General features: G+C 40.6%; 1 protein-coding gene and 1 pseudogene across 1 annotated transcript in view; one reads left to right on the top strand and one right to left on the bottom strand.

Annotated features, from left to right (window-relative positions):
* Nucleotides 1-13,621, top strand: part of ERC2 (ELKS/RAB6-interacting/CAST family member 2) — a 940,128-nt gene that overhangs the window by 226,720 nt on the left and 699,787 nt on the right. The gene's annotated exons all lie outside the window — the stretch shown is intronic.
* Nucleotides 11,765-12,466, bottom strand: LOC133094754 (adenylate kinase 2, mitochondrial-like; annotated as a pseudogene).

Genomic DNA, 13,621 nt, shown 5'->3' with positions numbered 1-13,621 from the left:
AGCTATATGTATACATATATCCCCTCCCTCTGGAGCCTCCCCCCACCCATCCCACCTCTCTAGGTCATCACAGAGCACCGAGCTGAGCTCCCTGTGCTATACAGCAGCTTCCCACTAGCTATCTATTTTACACATGATAGCGTATATATGTCAGTGCTACTCTCTCAATTCATCCCACCCTCTCCTTCCCACCCTGTGTCCACAACTCCGTTCTCTACATCTGTGCCTCTTCTCCTGCACTGCAAATAGGTTCATCAGTATAATTTTTCTAGATTCCATATATATGCGTTAATATACGATATTTGTTTTTCCTTTTTCTGACTTACTTCACTCTGACAGATTCTAGGTCCATCCACCTCACTACAAATGACACAATTTTGTTCCTTTTTATGGCTGAGTAATATTCTATTGTATATATGTATCACATCTTCTTTATCCATTCCTCTGTTAATGGACATTTAGGTTGTTTCCATGTCCTAGCTATTGTAAATAGCACTTCAGTGAACATTGGGGTGTGTGTGTCTTTTTTTTTTCACGTGTTTATTGGAGTATAATTGCTTTACAGTGTTGTGTTAGTTTCTGCTGTACAACAAAGTAAATTAGCTATACGTATATATATCCCCATATCCCCTCCCTCTTGAGCCTCCCTCCCACCCTCCCTATCCCACCCCTCTAGGTGGTCACAAAGCACCGAGCTGATCTCCCTGTGCTATGCAGCAGCTGCCCATTAGCCATCCATTTTACATTTGCTAGTGTGTATATGTCAGTGCTACTCTCTCACTTCTCCCAGCTTCCTCTTCTGCCCCTGTGTCCTCAAGTCCATTCTCTATGTCTCTGTCTTTATTCTTGCCCTGCCACTAGGTTCATCAGTACCGTTATTTTAGATTCCATATATATGTGTTAGCATACAGTATTTGTTTTTCTCTTTCTGACTTACTTCACTCTGTATGACAGACTCTAGTTCCATCCATCTCACTACAAATAACTCAATTTCATTCCTTTTCATGGCTGAGAAATATTCCATTGTATATATATGCCACATCTTCTTTATCCATCCATCTGTCGATGGACATTTAGGTTGCTGCCATGTCCTGGCTATTGTAAATAGTGCTGCAGTGAACATTGTGGTACATGTATCTTTTTGAATTATGTTTTTCTCAGGGTATATGCCCAGTAGAGGGATTGCTGGGTCATATGGTAGTTCTAGTTTTAGTTTTTTAAGGAACCTCCATACTGTTCTCCACAGTGGCTGTATCAATTTACATTCCCACCAACAGTGCAAGAGGGTTCCCTTTTTTCCACACCGTCTCCAGCACTTACTGTTTGTAGATTTTTTGATGATGGCCGTTCTGACTGGTGTGAGGTGATACCTCATTGTGGTTTTGATTTGCATTTATTAGTGATGTTGAACATCTTTTCATGTGTTTGTTGGCCATCTCTAGGTCTTCTTTGGAGAAATGTCTATTTAGGTCTTCTGCCCATTTAAAAAAATTTATTTTTATTTACTTATTTTCATTTTTGGCTGCATTGGGTCTTCGTTGCTGTGTGCAGGCTTTCTCTAGTTGAGTCGAGTGGGGGCTACTCTTCACTGTGGTGGCTTCTCTTGTTGTGGAGCATGGGCTCTAGGCGTGTGAGCTTCAGTAGTTGTGGTACGCAGGCTCAATAGTTGTGGCTCGCAGGCTCTAGAGCTCAGGCTCAGTAGTATGGCACACAGGCTTAGTTACTCCATGGCATGTGGGATCATCCTCGACCAGGGATCAAACCCATGTCCCCTGCATTGGCAGGCAGATTCTTAACCACTGTGCCACCAGGGAGTTCCATTCTGCCCATTTTTTGATTGGGTTGTTTGTTTTTTTTGTTATTGAGCTGCATGAGCTTCTTGTATATTTTGGAGATTAATCCTTTCTCCGTTTGCAAATATTTTCTCCCGTTCTGAGGGTTGTCTTTTCGTCTTGTTTATGGTTTCCTTTGCTGTGCAAAAGCTTTTAATTTTAATTAGGTCCCATTTATTTATTTTTGTTTTTATTTTCATTACTCTAGGAGGTGGGTCAAAAAGGATCTTGCTGAGATTTATGTCAAAGAGTGTTCTGCCTATGTTTTCTTCTAAGAGTTTTATAGTGTCTGGCCTTATATTTAGGTCTTTAATCCATTTTGGGTTTATTTTTGAGTTTTGTTTTGGTATTAGGAAGTGTTCTAATTTCATTCTTTTACATGTAGCTGTCCAGTTTTCCCAGCACCACTCATTGAAGAGGCTGTCTTTTCTCCATTGTATATTCTTGCCTCTTTTGTCAAAGATAAGGTGACTGTATGTGCGTGGTTTTATCTCTGGGCTTTCTATCCTGTTCCACTGATCTATATTTCTGCTTTTGTGCCAGTACCATATTGTCTTGATTACTGTAGCTTTGTAGTATAGTCTGAAGTCAGGGAGCCTGATTCCTCCAGCTCCATTTTTCTTTCTCAAGATGGCTTTGGCTATTTGGGGTCTTTTGTGTTTCCATACAAATTGTAAAGTTTTTGTTCTAGTTCTGTGAAAAATGCCATTGGTAATTTGATAGGATTGCATTGAATCTGTAGATTGCTTTGGATAGTATAGTCATTTTCAGAATATTAATTCTTCCAATCCAAGGATATGGTACATCTCTCCATCTGTTTGTGTCATCCTTTATTTCTTTCATCAGTGTCTTAGTTTTCTGAATACAGGTCTTTTGCCTCCTTAGGTAGGTTATTCCTAGGTATTTTATTCTTTTTGTTGCAGTGATAACTGGGATTGTTTCCTTAATTTCTCTTTCTGATCTTTCATTGTTAGTGTATATGAATGTTAGAGATTTCTGTGCATTAATTTTGTATTCTGCTACTTTACCAAATTCATTGATTAGCTCTAGTAGTTTTCTGGTGGCATCTTTAGGATTTTCTATGTATAGTATCATGTTATCTGCAAACACTGACAGTTTTACTTCTTTTCCAATTTGTATTCCTTTTATTTCTTTTTTTTCTCTGATTGCCATGGCTAAGACTTCCAAAACTATGTTGAATAATAGTGGTGAGAGTGGGACCCTTGTTTTGTTCCTGATCTTAGAGGAAATGGTTTCAGTTTTTCACCATTGAGAATGATGTTTGCTGTGGGTTTGTCATATATGGCCTTTATTGTGTGAGGTAGGTTCCCTCTATGCCCACTTTCTGGAGAGTTTTTATCATAGATGGGAGTTGAATTTTGTCGAAAGCTTTTTCCATCTACTGAGATTATCATATGGTTTTTATCCTTCAGTGTATTCATATGGTGTATCACATTGATTGATTTGCATGTACTGAAGAATCTTTGCATCCCTGGGATAAATCCCACTTGATCATGATGTGTGATCCTTTTAATGTGTTGTTGGATTCTGTTTGCTAGTATTTTGTTGAGGATTTTTACATCTGTGTTCATCAGTGACATTGGCCTGCACTGTTTTCTTTTTTTGTGATATTTTTGGTTTTGGTATCAGGGTGATGGTGGCCTCGTAGAATGAGTTTGGGAGTGTTCTTCCCTCTGCAATTTTTTGGAAGAGTTTGACAAGGATAGGTGTTAGCTCTTCTTTAAATGTTTGATAGAATTCGCCTGTGAATCCATCTGGTCCTGGACTTTTGTGTGTTGGAAGATTTTTAATCACAGTTTCAATTTCAGTGCTTGTGATTGGTCTGTTCATATTTTCTATTTCTTCCTGGTTCAGTCTTGGAAGGTTGTACTTTTATAAGAATTTGTCCATTTCTTCCAGGTTGTCCATCTTATTGGCACATAGTTGCTTATAGTAGTCTCTTATGATTCTTTGTATTTCTGCGGTGTCAGTTGTAACTTCTCCTTTTTCATTTCTAATTTTATTAATTTGAGTCTTCTCCCTTTTTTTCTTGATGAGTCTGGCTAATGGTTTATCAATTTTGTTTATCTTCTCAAAGAACCAGCTCTTAGTTTTATTGATCTTTGCTATTGTTTTCTTCATTTGTTTTTCATTAGTTTCTGCTCTGGTCTGTATGATTTCTTTCCTTCTACTAACTTTGGGGGTTTTTTTTTTTGTTGTTGTTGTTGTTCTTTCTCTAATTGCTTTAGGTGTAAGGTTAGGTTGTTTGAGATTTTCCTTGTTTCTTGAGGTAGGATTGTATTGCTATAAATTTCCCTCTTAGAACTGCTTTTGCTGCATCACATAGGTTTTTGGGTCATAGTGTTTTTGTTGTCATTTGTTTCTATGTATTCTTTTGATTTCCTCTTTGATTTTTTCAGTGATCTCTTGGTTATCTTGTAACGTATGGTTTAGCCTCCAGTGTTTGTGTTTTCTCCAGGTTTTTTTTCCCCGTAATTGATATCTAATCTCATAGCGTTGTGGTCAGAAAAGATACTTGATACGATTTCAATTTTCTTAAATTTACTGAGGCTTTATTTGTGACCCAAGATATGATCTGTCCTGGAGAATATTCCATGGGCGCTTGAGAAGAAAGTGTGTTCTGCTGCTTTTGGATGGAATGTCCTGAAGATATCAATTAAGTCCATCTGGTCTAATGTCTCATTTAAGGCTTGTGTTTCCTTATTAATTTTCTGTCTGGATTATCTGTCCATTGGTGTAAATGGGGTGTTAAAGTCCCCCACTATTATTGTGTTACTGTTGATTTCCCCTTTTATGGCTGTTAGCATTTGCCTTATGTATTCAGGTGCTCCTATGTTGGGTGAATAAATATTTACAATTGTTATGTCTTCCTCTTGGATTGATGCCTTAATCATTGTGTAGTGTACTTCCTTGTCTCTCGTAACATTCTTTAAAGTCTGTTGTGTCTGATATAAGTATTGCTACTCCAGATTTCTTTTGATTTCCATTTGCATGGAGTATCTTTTTCCATCCCCTCACTTTCAGTCTGTATGTGTCCCTAGATCTGAAGTGGGTCTCTTGTAGACAGGATATATATGGGTCTTGTTTTTGTATCCATTCAGCCAGTCTGTGTCTTTTGGTTGGTGCAGTTAATCCATTTACATTTAAGGTAACTACTGATATGTATGTTCTTATTACCATAGTCTTAATTGTTTTGGGTTTGTTTTTGTATGTCTTTTCCTTCTCTTGTGTTTCCTGCCTAGAGAAGTTCCTTTAGCATTTGTTGTAAAGCTGGTTTGGTGGTGCTGAATTCTCGTAACTTTTGCTTGATTGAAAAGCTTTTGATTTCTCCATCAAATCTGAGTGAGATCCTTGCTGGATAGAGTAATCTTGGTTGTAGTTTTTTCCCTTTCATCGCTTTAAATATATCCTGCACTCCCTTCTGGCCTGCAGAGTTTCTGCTGAAAGATCAGCTGTTAACCTTATGAGAATTCCCTTGTATGTTCTTTGTTGTTTTTCCCTTGGTGCTTTTAATATTTTTTCTTTGTGTTTAGTTTTTGTTAGTTTGATTAATAAGTGTCTTGGCGTGTTTCTCCTTGGGTTTATCCTGTATAGGACTCTCTGTGCTTCCTGGACTTGATAGACTATTTCCTTTCCCATGTTAAGGAAGTTTTTGATTATAATCTCTTCAAATATTTTCTCAGTCCCTTTTTCTCTTCTTCTTCTGGGACCCCTATAATTCGAATGTTGCTGCACTTAATGTTCTCCCAGAGGTCTCTGAGACTGTCCTCATTTGTTTTCATCCTTTTTTCTTTATTCTGCTCCTTGGCAGTTATTTCCACCATTCTATCTTCCAGCTCACTCATCCGTTCTTCTGCCTCAGTTATTCTGCTGTTGATACCTTCTAGTGTATTTTTCATTTCATTTATTGTGTTGTTCATCACTGATTGTTTGTTCTTTAGTTCTTCTAGGTCCTTGTTAAACATTTCTTGCATCTTCTCCATCCATGCCTCCATTCTATTTCTGAGATTTTTTATCATCTTTACTATCATTACTCATTCTTTTTCAGGTAGATTGCCTATTTCCTCTTCATTTATTTGGTTTTGTGGGTTTTTACCTTGTTCCTTCATCTGCAAGATATTTCTCTGTCTTCTCATTTTGTCTAACTTACTGTGTTTGAGGTATCCTTTCCCCAGGCTGCAGGGTCATAGTTCCTCTTGCTTCTGGTCTCTGCCCCGGTGAGTGAAGTTGGTCCAGTGACTTGTGTAGGCTTCCGGGTGGGAGGGACTGGTGCCTGCGTTCTGGAGGGTGGAGCTGAGTCTTTTCCCTCTGATGGGCAGGACTGTGTCAGGTGGTGTGTTTTGGATTTTCTGTGAGCTTAGTATAACTTTAGGCAGCCTGTCTGCTGATGGGTGGGTTTGTGTTCCTGTCTTGCTTGTTGTTTGGCATGAGGTGTCTAGTGGTGGGGCCTGCAGGCAGTTGGGTGGAACTGGGTCTTGGATTTGGATGGAGGCCTCTGTGAGAGCTCTCACTGTTAATATTCCCTGGGGCCAGGAATTCTCTGGTGGTCCAGCATCCTGGACTCAGTGCTCCCACCCCAGAGGCTCAGGCCCGACTTCCGGTCGGGGAGCCAAGACCCTGCAAGCTACTTGTCATGGCAATAAAGGGGATTAAAGAAGAAAAAAAAAAGACAAACAAAACCCCAGACAGATGGTAAAAGCAAAATCAAAGATCAAAGAACAGAAACAAAGAAACACACCCAAAAGAAACAAAAACCGAACCAAAGAAAACAAAAAAGAAGAGAACAACCACACAGACAAAAGAACCCCAAAACGAAATCAAACAATGAAAAACAAAACTAAGAAAAACACAAAAGAAAAAACAAAACCAAAGCAGAGTGCCAACTGATGAATAAAGCAAAGAAAACAAAAGAAACAGACAAAAATGATTAAAAGGAAAAAAAAAAAGGAAAAGGGGAAAAAACCACAGGACAACAGAAGAGCAAAGTAAAAATAGAAATATAAAAGATTAAAAATATATTAAAAAAAGAAAAAAACAGAACAGAAAAGCAAAGTAAAAATAGAAATATAAAAAGATAAAAAATATGTTTAAAAAATCTCCAAGGACTACATGAAAATAAAAATTAAAAAAAACCCCAAAAAACAGAACCAACAACAGAATGAATCAAAACATAATAAAAATAATAGTAGTAATAATGTTTTCCTGGGGTCTCAGCTGTCAGTGTCCTTGCCCCCGCTGTGACCAAAGCCCACCTCTGCCTCCCCAGGAGGCCCTCCAATGCCTAGGCTGGTCTCTGGATCTGCTGTGGGCCTTGTGGGGACAGCTTAGACTCTGATCTGGCCCTGTTCCCACATGTGCTTGCCCCCAAAGCCCACAGCTGCCAGAGCTAGATTGTTTTCATTTGTGGGAACACTCGTCCACTCAGATATTCCGTAGATGCAGGGTCTACCTAGCTGATCACAGGAATTAAACCTGCAGGTTGTGCAACTGATGGAAAGATTTTCGCTCCTCTTCCTTAGTCGCCCCACCCCTGGGGCTCGTCTGTGGTTTTATCCCCACCTCTGCATGTGGGCCACCCACAGGAGTCTGCTACCAAGGCTGCCCTGGAGCACTTGGGTCTGCCCTGGTGAGGACAGGGCGTGGAGGTGGTATGGCTCCTTGGATCATGGGAGCCCTGGCGGTGCCAGGTGTGCAAGGAAGCCAGCAGCCATGGGCTCAAGAGATATGGCCCTAGTGGGAGCCTTTTCTAGCGCCTGGTGGAAGTCGCTGAAGGCCAGCCCTGGCCAGGCTTTTTCTAGTGCCTGGTGGTAGGCGTGCGAGGGCCAGCCCTGGCTGGGTTTTTTTTTAGCGCCCGGCGGCAGGTGTGTGACAGCCCTGGTAGGACTTTTTTTATTGCCCGGCTGCAGGTGCCGGTTTGTGGGGAGACAGAGGCTACGGTGGTGGCTCCGTGTGACTCAGCAGTAGTGCCCTGCTTCTATCGCAGTCTGGTTTTCCTTCATAGGCACTCTCTGTTGTGGATTTCCTCCCTCCCGTCCCCTCAGGCCATCTCCCTGCAGCCAACAGCAGTCCTCGCCCCAGGTTTGCTCTCTAATCACCATGCACCAGCTCCCAGCCCCTGTGTGCACTGGTGGACCCACGTCCCTGCCTGGGGCCCGCAGGACCATACGTATGGGTGGCCCGTATGGATCATCTGTGTAGTTTTCACTCTGTCCCGTCTGCCACAGATCGGTTGCTTCAACCTCCTCTGACAGCCTCAAATGTTTCCCTTCTGTCCCAACCTATTTTGGCGTCGGTGAGGGGGCTTCCCCAGATGTGGGAATCTCTCCCCTGCTTCATTTCTCCCCTCCACCCCCCAGGGTGCAGGTCCTGTCCCTCTTCCTCTCCTCCTCCTTCTCCCTTCTTTCTTTTGTCCTACCCAGTTATGCGGGTATCTTTATAGTCCTTTCTGGTGTCCAGGGTGTTCTGCTAGTGTTTAGCCAGTGTTCTGTGAGACCTGTTACATCTTTAGATGTATTCCTGATGCATCCGTCCTCCTACTCCTCTGCTATCTTGGAACCCCCTGCATGTGGGCTTTTTAGTTGCGGCATGTGGGCTTCTTAGTTGAGGCACGCAGACTCTTAGTTGCAGCATGCATGTGAACTCTTAGTTCCCCAAACAGGGATCGAACCCGGTCCCCCTGCGTTGGGAGCATAGAGTTTTACCCACTGGGCCACCAGGGAGGTCCCGTTTATGTTCTCTTGGTAGTGTCCTTTGCTGTGCAGAAGCATTTAGTTTAATGTAGTCCCATTTGCTTATTTTTGCTTTTGTTTTCCTTGTCTGAGGAGACAAAGCAAAAAAAAAATATTGCTAAGATAGATGTCAAATAGTGTACTGCCTATATTTTCTTCTTGGAGTTTTATGATTTCAAGTCTTACATTTAAGCCTTCAATCCTTTTTGAGTTTATTTTTGTATATGGTGTGAGAAAGTAGTCCAGTTTGATTAGTTTGCATGTAGCTGTCCAGTTTTCCCCACATCATTTACAAGGCTGTCTTTTCCCCATTGTATATTTTTGCTTCCTTTGTCGTAAATTAATTGACCATATAAGCATGGGTTTATTTCTGCACTCTCTATTGTGTTCCATTGATTTACACGTCTGTTCTTGTATCAGTATAATACTGTTTTGATTACTGTAGCTTTGTAGATGTAGTTTGCAATTAGGGAGCATGATACTTCTAACTTTGTTCTTCTTTCTCAAGATTGCTTTGGCTCTTCAGGGTCTTTTGTGTTTCCATATAAATTTTAGGATTATTTGTTCTAGTTCTTTGAAAAATGCATTGGAATTTTGATAGGGATTGCACTGAATCTGTAGATTGCCTTGAATAGTATGGTCATTTTAACAATATTCAATACAGTCCATGAGTGTAGCATATCTTTCCATCTGCTTGTGTCATAATTTCTTTCATCCCTGTCTCACAGTCTTCTAAGGACAAATCTTTTACCTCCTTTTTTCGGTTTATTCCTAGGTATTTTATTCTTTTTGATGCAATTGTAAGCGAGATTGTTTTATTACTTTTTCTTTCTCATAGTTTGTTAATGAATACAAATGCAACAGATTTCTATATATTTTGTATCCTGCAATTTTACTGAATTCATTTATTAGTTCTCATAGTTTTTTGGATTTAAGATTTTCTGTATATATTATCATGTCATCTGCAAACAGTGACAGTTTTACTTCTTTCTTTGTAATTTGGGTTCCTTTTATTTCTTTTTCTGATTCCTGTGGCTAGGATTTTCAGTACTATGTGTCTTGCTTAACTTAGACTCCTGATACTATGTTGAATAAAAGTGGCAAGAGTGGGCATCCTTGTCTTGTTCCTCAATTAAAGGGAATGCTTTCAGCTTTTCTCTGTTGAGTATGATGTTGGCTGTGGGTTTGTCATATATAGACTTTCTTACATTGAGGTATGTTCCCTCTATACCCACTTTGTTGAGAGTTGTTACCATAAATAGATGTTGAATTTTGTCATAAGTTTTTTCTGCATCTATTGAGATGATCATATGATTTTTAGTCTTCAGTTTGTTAATGTGGTGTATCACATTGATTAATTTGAGGATATTAAGCCATTGTTACATCCCTGGGATAAATCCCTCTTGATTATGGTGTATGATCCTTTTAATGTACTGCTGAATTCTGTTTGCTAATATTTCATTGAGGATTTTTGCATCTATGTTCAGCAGTGATATTGGCCTATAATTTTCTTTTTTTGTGAAAATCTTTGTCTGTCTTTGGTATCACAGTGATGCTGGCCTTGTAGAATGAGTTCAGAAGCATTCCTTCCTCTTTAGTATTTTGGAATAGTTTGACTAGGATAGGTGTCAGCTCACCTTTAAATGCTTGGTAGAATTCACCTGTGAAGCTGTCTTGTCCCGACTTTTGATTCTTGGGAGTTTTTTTTAGAAGTAACTGATTCAGTTTCATTACTGGTGATCTGTCTGTTCATATTTTTTTATTTCTTCCTGATGCCATCTTTGGAGATTGTATGTTTCTAGGAATTTATCTACTTCTTCTAGGTTATCCATTTTATTGACATATGATTGTTCATAGTAGTCTCTTAATCCTTTGGATTTCTGTGGTGTCGGTTGTAACTTCTCTTTCATTCCTCCCTCCCTCCCTTCCCTCCTTCCTTTCTTTCTTTCTTTTTTTTTTTTAAACAAACTTTTAACATACTTTATTGATTTAGGGGCCAAACAAGGCATCATTTGGACAGTTAAGAAAGGCACCTCAGGGGGCTTCCCTGGTGGCGCAGCGGTTGAGCATCTGCCTGCCAATGCAGGGGACACGGGTTCGAGCCCTGGTCTGGGAAGATCCCACATGCCGCGGAGCAGCTGGGCCCGTGAGCCACAATTACTGAGCCTGCGCGTCTGGAGCCTGTGCTCCGCGACAAGAGAGGCCGCGACAGTGAGAGGCCCGCGCACTGCAATGAAGAGTGGCCCCCGCTTGTCGCAACTTGAGAAAGCCCTTGCACGGAAACGAAGACCCAACACAGCCATAAATAAAATAAATAAATAAATAAATAAATTAAAAAAAAAAAAAAAAAAAAAAGAAAGGTACCTCATTGAAAATAATACATCACAGTGCTGTTGAGTGATCCCAGTCACAGGATTTGAGGATGGAAAGGACAGTCTTTGGATAATGTTGCTTAGGACACTTGCTCATTTATTAAAAAGGGGTCTTTCACATGACATGGATGGAGGAAGGCAAGAGTGTAGGAATGTGGCATATGCTGGGTGGCTGCCGAGAGCTTACCCACAAGAGCAGGTGGGCTGGTAAATCAGTGATAAGTCGGGAGGGGAGCAAGACCAGCCTGCCCCACCTGCCCCATGACTCCAGTAAACCTGATGTGCTGAGCACTGCTCCCATGTGCATACTCCATATCTCTTTCAAATGGGGGGATGACTTTTTGATCTCATGGTATGGGGAACCAGGGTTAGTAGTTAACTCCTGCCCTATTCCAAGTTACAGGGCAGACGGGACAGCAGTGTGATTTCCTGCATTCCTGGGCTGGCATGAGGTTCTGATAAAAGCTGAGGTCTTAGGGCACTGGCTTTAAAAAATACTGTCACCAGTCTGGAGTAAATGAAAACGTGATTCCTTAGAAATAATACTGCCTCTCCCTGTTTCTATTTATACCCTCCAATCAGTGTTTTAAAAAATTAATTTTTCCCTTTGCTTATACTTTTTAAGACTTCTACTCCATGTAAAAGAAATCGCTTCACTACAGCACTGCTGCTCTTCCCATTCTCATCTTGACCCCTCACCACTCCTCCCTCTCCATCCTTACCCTGACCACCCCTGCCCTCGGCCCAGTATCTAAGAGCAGGGATCATGCCGTGGAGTGATGAGCAGTGGTGCAGTCTTGGCCTTCTGTTACTAGGATGTAGCTTTGGAGAAGGCTGCTAGGATGCTTGCAAACATGACATCGGGGGTCTGGGATGCATCAGTGGCAGAGTGGATCCCCCGTTTACTGTAGTAAACCAGTGGGGTTGTCTGAGTGTGGTAGGCCTCCAGGCAGATTTTTAAGGCCTTCTCATTATCATCTGATTGGTGGACCAAGGGTTCCCCTGTGATATCATCTTTCATGGGCTCCTTTGGGAGGTTGAACTCCTTGTGGTAGGAATGGCCACTCTGGGGGTGAATCTGTCATCCTGTGATTCTCCAGATCAGCAGAGAGTCTGGAATGCTGAATTCAGTCACAGAATCAAGCTTCTGTTTCCTCTTTTCCATGAGGTCATCAAGCATTTCTGCCTGCCTCACAGTTCAAGGGAAGCCATCTAGAAGAAAACCATTTTTGCATGGAGGGGTCTCCAAATTCTTCTCAGTGCGCTCCACGACCATTCCATCTCTCACCAGTTTCCTGGCATCCATAGTTGCCTTCAGCTTTTTTCCCAGCTCTGAGCCAGAAGCCACCATGGCCCTCAGAATGTCTCCAGTAGCCAAATGGCAGACACAGAAGTTTTCAGCGAATTTGGGTGCCTGGGTACCCTTGCTGGCTCTGGGCGGCCCTAGCAGCACAGACCGGATGTCTTTAGGACACTCTTGGGCGCATTTGGCTGCGGGCACGTTGGGAGCCATGGCTGCCGAAGCCTCTCACTCTCTCTTTCATTTCCGATTTTATTTATTTGGGCCTCTTTCATTTTTTTCTTGATGAGTCTGGCTAAAGGTTTATCAATTTTTATCAATTTTATGTTTTCTAAGAACTAATTCTTAGTTTTATTGATTTTTTTTCTATTTTTTTCTTAGTCTCTATTTCATTTGCTTCTGCTCTGATCTTTATTATTTCCTTCCTTCTACTAACTTTGAGTGTTGTGTGTTCTTTTTCTAGTTCCTTTAGGCATAAGGTTAGATTGTTTATATGAAATTTTTCTTGTTTCCTGAGGTAGGTCTGTATTGTTATAAATTTCCCTCTTAGATTTGCTTTTGCAACCCATTCATTTTGGATCATTGTGTTTTCATTTCCATTTATCTACAGGTATTTTTTGATTTCCTCTTTGATTGCTTCAGGACGCACTGGTTGTTTAGTAGCATAGTGTTTTGTGTTTGTGTTTTTTGCAGTTTTTTCCTTGTAGTTGATTTCTAATCTTATACCATTGTGGTCAGAGAACATGCTTGATATGATTTCAGTCTTTTTAAATTCATTGAGATTTGTTTTGTGGCTTAGCCTGTGATCTATCCTGGAGAATCTTCCATGTGCACTTGAAAAGAATGTTTTTCTGCTGTTTTTGGATGAAATGTTCTTTATATGTCTGTTAATTCCATCTGATATATCATTTAAGATCAGTGTTTTCTTACTGATTGTCTGGATGATCTGTCCATTGATGTAAGTAGGGTGTTAAAGTTCCCTACTAATTATTGTATTACTGTCAATTTCTCTTTTTATCTCTGTCAATATTTGCTTTATGTATTTAGGTGCTCCTATGTTCAGTGCATATATATTTACAATTGGTGTATCTTCTTGTTGGATTGATCCTTTTATCATTATGTAATGCCCTTCTTTGTCTCTTGTTACAATATTTGCTTTAAAGTCTGTTTTGTCTGATATAAGTATAGCTACCCCAGCTTTCCTTTTGTTTACATTTGCATGGAATACTTTTTTCCATCCCCTCACTTTCAGTCTCTGTGTGTATTTAGCTCTGAAGTGAGTCTCTTGTAGGCAGCATATAGATGGGTCTTGTTTTTATCCATTCAGCCACTCTATGTCTTTTGATTGGCAAATTTAGTCCATTTACA

This window comes from Eubalaena glacialis, chromosome 7 (assembly GCF_028564815.1).
Source record: "Eubalaena glacialis isolate mEubGla1 chromosome 7, mEubGla1.1.hap2.+ XY, whole genome shotgun sequence".
Classification (NCBI taxonomy): domain Eukaryota; kingdom Metazoa; phylum Chordata; class Mammalia; order Artiodactyla; family Balaenidae; genus Eubalaena; species Eubalaena glacialis.
The sequence above is the reverse complement of the archived record's forward strand: the minus strand, read 5'-3'. Positions and strand labels throughout refer to the sequence as shown.